At 41.9% G+C, this 6,005-nt stretch overlaps 1 protein-coding gene across 2 annotated transcripts in view; it reads right to left on the bottom strand.

Annotated features, from left to right (window-relative positions):
- The window catches only part of MYH15 (myosin heavy chain 15), a 67,408-nt gene extending 61,841 nt beyond the window's left edge, over window positions 1–5,567 (bottom strand). For both annotated transcript variants that reach the window (XM_085589075.1, XM_085589078.1), the window contains exon 1: window positions 2,673–5,567. The gene's annotated coding sequence lies outside the window, so the exon portion shown is untranslated. The remainder of the gene's footprint in view (window positions 1–2,672) is intronic.
- Window positions 5,568–6,005: the final 438 nt, after the last annotated feature.

Genomic DNA, 6,005 nt, shown 5'->3' on the forward strand with positions numbered 1-6,005 from the left:
CTTTGCACACACATAACCACAGGATATGCTCAGCTGGAAGGTGTTATGTGTAGTAGATATAATTCGTGCCATTTCTAATATGATATGTGTGATATTGAATATTTGTTAGAGTATACACGTTTGTATTAGGATTTCCCCCCCACCCTCGCAGGCGAGACTGGGTGTATATTAGAAACTAATTTACAAGTAAGAAGGTGCAGCTCACCAGGAGATGGGGATGGGCCATGTCTGGGGAGATACAAAAACCCCAAGTGCTGATCATGGCATAAATGAGCCGAGATGGACATCATGGAAATCCTCAGACAGATCCATGTGAATGCAGCCTTCCCTAAATTTCATCAAGGAATTCAACAAACTCCAGACACTGAATTGTTCTCCCTCATCACCAAAAAAGAGAATCTTATTAACATATTGACTCTGAATAGAAGAAAAGACTGATTGCTAAAATCTTGGCCTCAGGTGGAATTTTCCCTATAAAAACCACTTGTGCCAGGATGGAGGTGTGTGGGCACAGAGGAAAACCTCTGCTGAGGCTGACTCCTTGTTGCACACCCATGGCCGACCCCGGGCTCAGCTCTGTTCTTTCCTTGTGGCTGGCTAGATAGAATCTGATTGCAAAATAAATATTTGATTTTTTCATATTAATTTGGCTGGACAAATTTTCATTTCTAACAAAGGGACCCTCGAGGATCACCGAGTCCAGCTCCTGGCCCTGCCCAGGACACCCCAGGAGTCACACCCTGTGCTTGGCAGCACTGTCCAAATGCTTCTTGAGCTCTCTCAGGCTGGTGCTGCGACCACTACCCTGGGAAAGCTGTTCCAGTGCCCAGCCACCCTCTTGGGGAAGAACATTTTTCTAAATCCAACCTAAATCTCCCCTGACACAGCCTGATGCCATTCCTGTGGAGTGTTTGAGCACTGCCTAAGCACAGCAGCCTTTGAGCATCTGCAGCCCCATTCTGCTGATGCAGGGAGGGCCAGGAGCAGCTTCTGTCATGCCCTGCAGAGCAGAGCAGCCTGTTAACCTCTCTGGGGGAGAAAAGTCATCTGGGAGGGGAGCAGGCATCAGCCAGCCCAGAGACTGTGCAATCTCAGCACACCTGGCCTAAAAACACAGAGCACTTGGGCAGCACTAACCACAGAGGATGCTGTTTCCCAGAATATTCACACACACTCCTCCCCCCAAAAAAAAGCTTCTGCCCTGGACAGTGAAAGGCATGAGGGCATGTGCTTGGTCTTTGCAGAACACAACTGAAGCAATAGCACAGTGCCTCAAAGCATATTCTGAGTTTTTTGGTGCTGAAGCAAACCACTCAGCTGATACTAAACACAACTCTGTGATTTCCCGCTGCCTTAAAAGCCACAGCAAAACTCACATTGTTTCACCTCATCCTGAATAGAAGCAAGAAAATTAAATGCTTCTTTCAAACTAGATTCACTTCCAATTACTAGATAACTGACAAAAATAAACAAAATATATTTTCCTCAGATTTAGTGTCAAAGGATAAAAAGAGGAACAATTAAAACACTCATCATTGCACATGAGCAAGCAGAGATGATCCCCACATTTCAACTAAGATTAGGCAAAATATATTTTTACTGATCACCACTGGATTTTTTTTTTTCATTTTAATATCAGGCTTATCAACATCCTCTGGCTTTTTAAATTACAATAACCTTAGATTTCCTTACAGGACACCTTATAGGGCACCCTGGCTATGCTGTAAAACATAGTTGAAATTAATATTTGAGTATCAATATGAGCAAATATTACACCCAGATAGATTATTCTGAAGTAAAACTGAGTCAAACCAAAAGCTGTTTGCTTACAAAATTAGTTTTTAATAACTTAATACACTGTAAGAAACCTAAGCCAGATTGTTAGCTCAGTTACTCTAAAGAAACATTTAACCAGTGCAGGATTTGTTCTCTCATGTGAAGGCTTAGCTACATATGGGTAAATCAAAGGCTGGCCTCCCCTGCTATGAGGGGGATCCCAGCACTATGAGGTGCTTGCTCTGCATGCAGAGATAACCTTTCCAAACATGTACAAGATCCTTTGGAATTTAATCAGTGCCTATTCAGTGAAAAGTCACAGGCTGGACTAGAGTCTCTGTAACATGAGCCAACGACTTACAGAGAAAACTGTAGTCAAATACAGCCAAAGATAGGATGATACATCCAAAGAAATCTGGGAGTTTTTCACTCCTGTCTTAGGACCTGGTAACACAATCTTGCCCTTTCCTTGTACTCCTCATCCCAGAGTCCAAGCAATGCTGGAAATGTCTCAGAAAAACAAACAAAACTGTGCTGGCTGTCTCTCTAGACTTGCCACGTTGCAATGAGGAATGTGCAAGCCACCTCCATCACATTTCTCAAACACTGATCATTTCTGAAGCAGAGCTTTAGAAGGAAAAGCTGTTTTAATGCCCTGCAAGCAACCAGTGCTTTCAAAGTCCATCTAAACAGCAAGAGAACAATGCCCACTCCCAAGTAACCTGCTGTCCCTTGACTTGTCACTTCTTTCTTTAAGGAGAAAGCTGGGAGCTTTGTATCACACATGGATTAGGTACTGGCTGAAAAGATACTTCAGATCACCCCCAAACATACTTCAAGACCCTGTGGACCTTCTTCCTTCCTGCCTCCATACACCAAATAAAATGTTTCATTACCTGCTTTCCTCGAGGTCGTGCAAAGGCTCAGCCATTGTCTCAGCATCTTTGGATTCACTTTTACAATGATGCACAGTTGATACAAAGAGGTTAAATACTTCCTGTTGCCATTAAGACTTCTTGCCTCACCTGTGGTCCCTTGTGGCAAGCACAGTTCTCTCCCTCAGGAGTTTCATAGAGGTGCACAGAGAGAAATGAAAGACAAAACGGTTTCTGTTTCTGCTCCTTGTTTTTCCCATGTGGAATGTGTTTGGATAATTGTTTACCTGGAGTGAGTGCTTGATTGGATTCTGGTGAGGATGGTTTGAGCCTGATGGCCAATTCAACCCACCTGGGACTGGGCTCTCAGAGAGGGTCACGAGTTGAGTTAGAGATATAATTAGAGAAAGTAGTATGTAGTTTTAGTATCCTCCTTTTATATAGTATATTAATGTATTTTAGCATAGTTATAATAAAGAAATCATTCAGCCTTCTGAATTGAGTCAGACATGGTCATTTCTTCCCATAGGGTTCACCTGCATTTACAATAGTCCCTTTTGTGCCCTGCAGTCCATTTTCCAAGCAAGGCCAGAGCGTGCAGTGCCACACTTAAGTTCCATGGGAGGTGAACCCACAGACCTTTCCTCACAGCCAGGTGCCCTACCCCCAACACCTTCTTTTTTGTTTGTCTCTTCTGTATGGAAAGTACAAAAGGCTACCTAAAGGAGAAAGTTGTATCCTGATAGTTTCATTATGTTCTGTTCCCTTTTTAGGGGTTTCTCCACAAGCCTTCTGCTGAGAAGGGAAGACACTGGCAGGGCAATGCAGCATGCAGTGATGTTCTTACACATTTCTCCTGGAAAGATGGTACAACACCACAAAAGTTTTAATAGTTAAGCACCGAGAGTTTGCATATTTCCATTCCAATTTGCATATTTCCATATTTTGCTGCAACGTTTGCTCAACACCCAACACAGCCCAAAAATATTGGGTGAGGAAGACAGACTATACACTGGGTGCAACATATAACATAAGGGATCCCATAACTCCCGAGTTCCCATTTTTAGACAAAAAGTTAATGGCCATAAAAAATCCCAACCCAAACTGAGCTCCACCTTCTGCACTCAAACTTGCACTGAAAGCTCAGTTAAAAAGTCATATGGTCAAAGTCATGCAGGCAAAAGAGGAAACACAGAGAGGTTCAGCTGTAATGCTGAGCATGAAACACATAACATGGACTGACTGGCTCTTAGCAACTGCCCTTGACAGGAATTATTCACAGCAAGACAAAATCCCAGCAGCTCTGCAGCCAAGGCAATCTCAGGTCTGAGCAGTGGCTCAGAAGGGACACGAGGTTGTTCCTTAGGAAAGGTTTAACATACTGCAGCCATGAGAACCTCAAGCACAGCAGATTCAGACAGAAACTGGGCATAAAAATGAGACTCTCACTGCTTTGTTACATCTGCTCTGAATACAGCTTCCAGTGTGGCATCACTCAGCCTATTTGCCCCTCATTTCTCTGCACTCCTAGGGAAGGATCCAATTTAGATTGGACTAGGGTAGAGAGAAAAGGATGTGTCACTGGGGACACAAAGCTAGCAGACTGTTCCAATTTCAGCGCTCTGCAGCAGGGAAATTGGTGAGGGAGATGGAAAGGAAGCATGCTTCAGTGAACAAATCTGAAGATTTTAAGTTACCAGATGGGAATGCATGGAGGAGTTTATTTATATATAAACCAACTTTGCAAGGTTGAAAGCATTTTTTGAGAAATAAGTACTAGCCTAAAAATACCTCATCTTTGGCTGCTAACAATAAACTCTAAGAAAAAGGACCAGAGAACCTCTTCTTACATCTTCACAAGAATGTTGAACCAAACCTATAAAGCTGGGTGTCACAATTTCAGTGGAGTCTATCCCGTTTTTGGCCTCCACTTATTCCAGAAAAGTGCACTGCTAGATAATTCTAGACACGTCCATCAGGAAAACTGTAAACATAAAAAGAGAGCTGGCATAAATCCTGACCAGCAGCTATCACTTTCAGCACTGCTGAATCTGTAGCATATGTGGTTTCTAGATATCTTTATTCAGAATTTTATGTTTTGTTTACACCATCATTAAATAAATCCTACTGGTCACCATGAGCACTAAGTAATTCCTGAAAAATCTGTCCAAGATCAGAGCAGCTGTTCATTAGATTGCTTGCTTTAAACAGGGCTTTTTACCAGCCCTTAACATTTATACTTTATAAATGTTAATAATTTATACTTTATCACTTTATACTTCCTAGAGCAAGGCCATGCCTTCAGTTTGTAAAGCTCCAAATTCCTGTTTGTACAGGATATTAATTTAATCCTGAAGTTAAGAAAATTCCTGCTGAAGTTTCATAAGGTTGAGTGGAATAGGTTTTTTGTCTACATGAAGTTGCATGTGCCAGCACAAATACCACAGCAGATATTTTGGCCACACTACTACCACTACTACTAAAAAACTCTGCCTTGTTTATTACAGAGATAAGTGTGGGGTGAGGGGGACAATGACAGGAATTGGTTCAGGTAAAGTTTTCCATTACATCTTCTATATAGGGGAGGATGATCAATTGGACTTAATTATAAAGTAAGAACACCATCCCACAGACTATTTAATCTTAGGGGTGGGAAAGACTCCACTAATAGATCCAAACAGCACAAAAGGAAAGATTCCCAATTTCAATAAAAGAGATTTCACCAGGGAAAAGCAAATGGCAGGCACTGTCAGTTGGAATCAGTGGTGAAAGAGAGGTGAAGAGATGGACAAGAAGGAGAAACTGAAAGGCTAAAATAAACCACTAGCAGGGAAATACAAAAAGATCAAAGGATGCACAGTCGAGACTAAAGAGGAGTGCTAAAATGAAGACAACACACAACAGGTGATGAATTGAAGAGCATCGACTCCAAACCCTTTATTGTGTCATCATTCCCAGTAAGGACATCAAAAGTGAAACAGAGAGCATAGAAAACAGAAAAATAAATACACATTTAAGGGTATTTTTAGGCATGAATGAAATTACATACAAAGCCATACAGAACCACATGTTAAATGGGAAACTTTCTCCAGATTATGTGGAATAAAAGACAGCTACTTTCAGACAAGAAGCACCAGAGTGCCCGATACTGAGATGTGACAGACAGTGCTCAGAACTAAGACAGCACAAAAGTCTCTGCTTGTAGAACATGCAATTGACAGCCTGACATGGATAATTAAAAATCGACTATTGCAGAATTATTTTTTGTGCTGGTGCCAGCTTCTCCCTGCACTAAATTACAGAGCCTGTGGGGAAAGGAAAAAAAGTGCAATAGTGCAGTGGATAAGGCACATA

Source organism: Lonchura striata, chromosome 1 (genome assembly GCF_050655825.1).
Source record: "Lonchura striata isolate lonStrDom1 chromosome 1, ASM5065582v1, whole genome shotgun sequence".
Classification (NCBI taxonomy): Eukaryota; Metazoa; Chordata; class Aves; order Passeriformes; family Estrildidae; genus Lonchura; species Lonchura striata.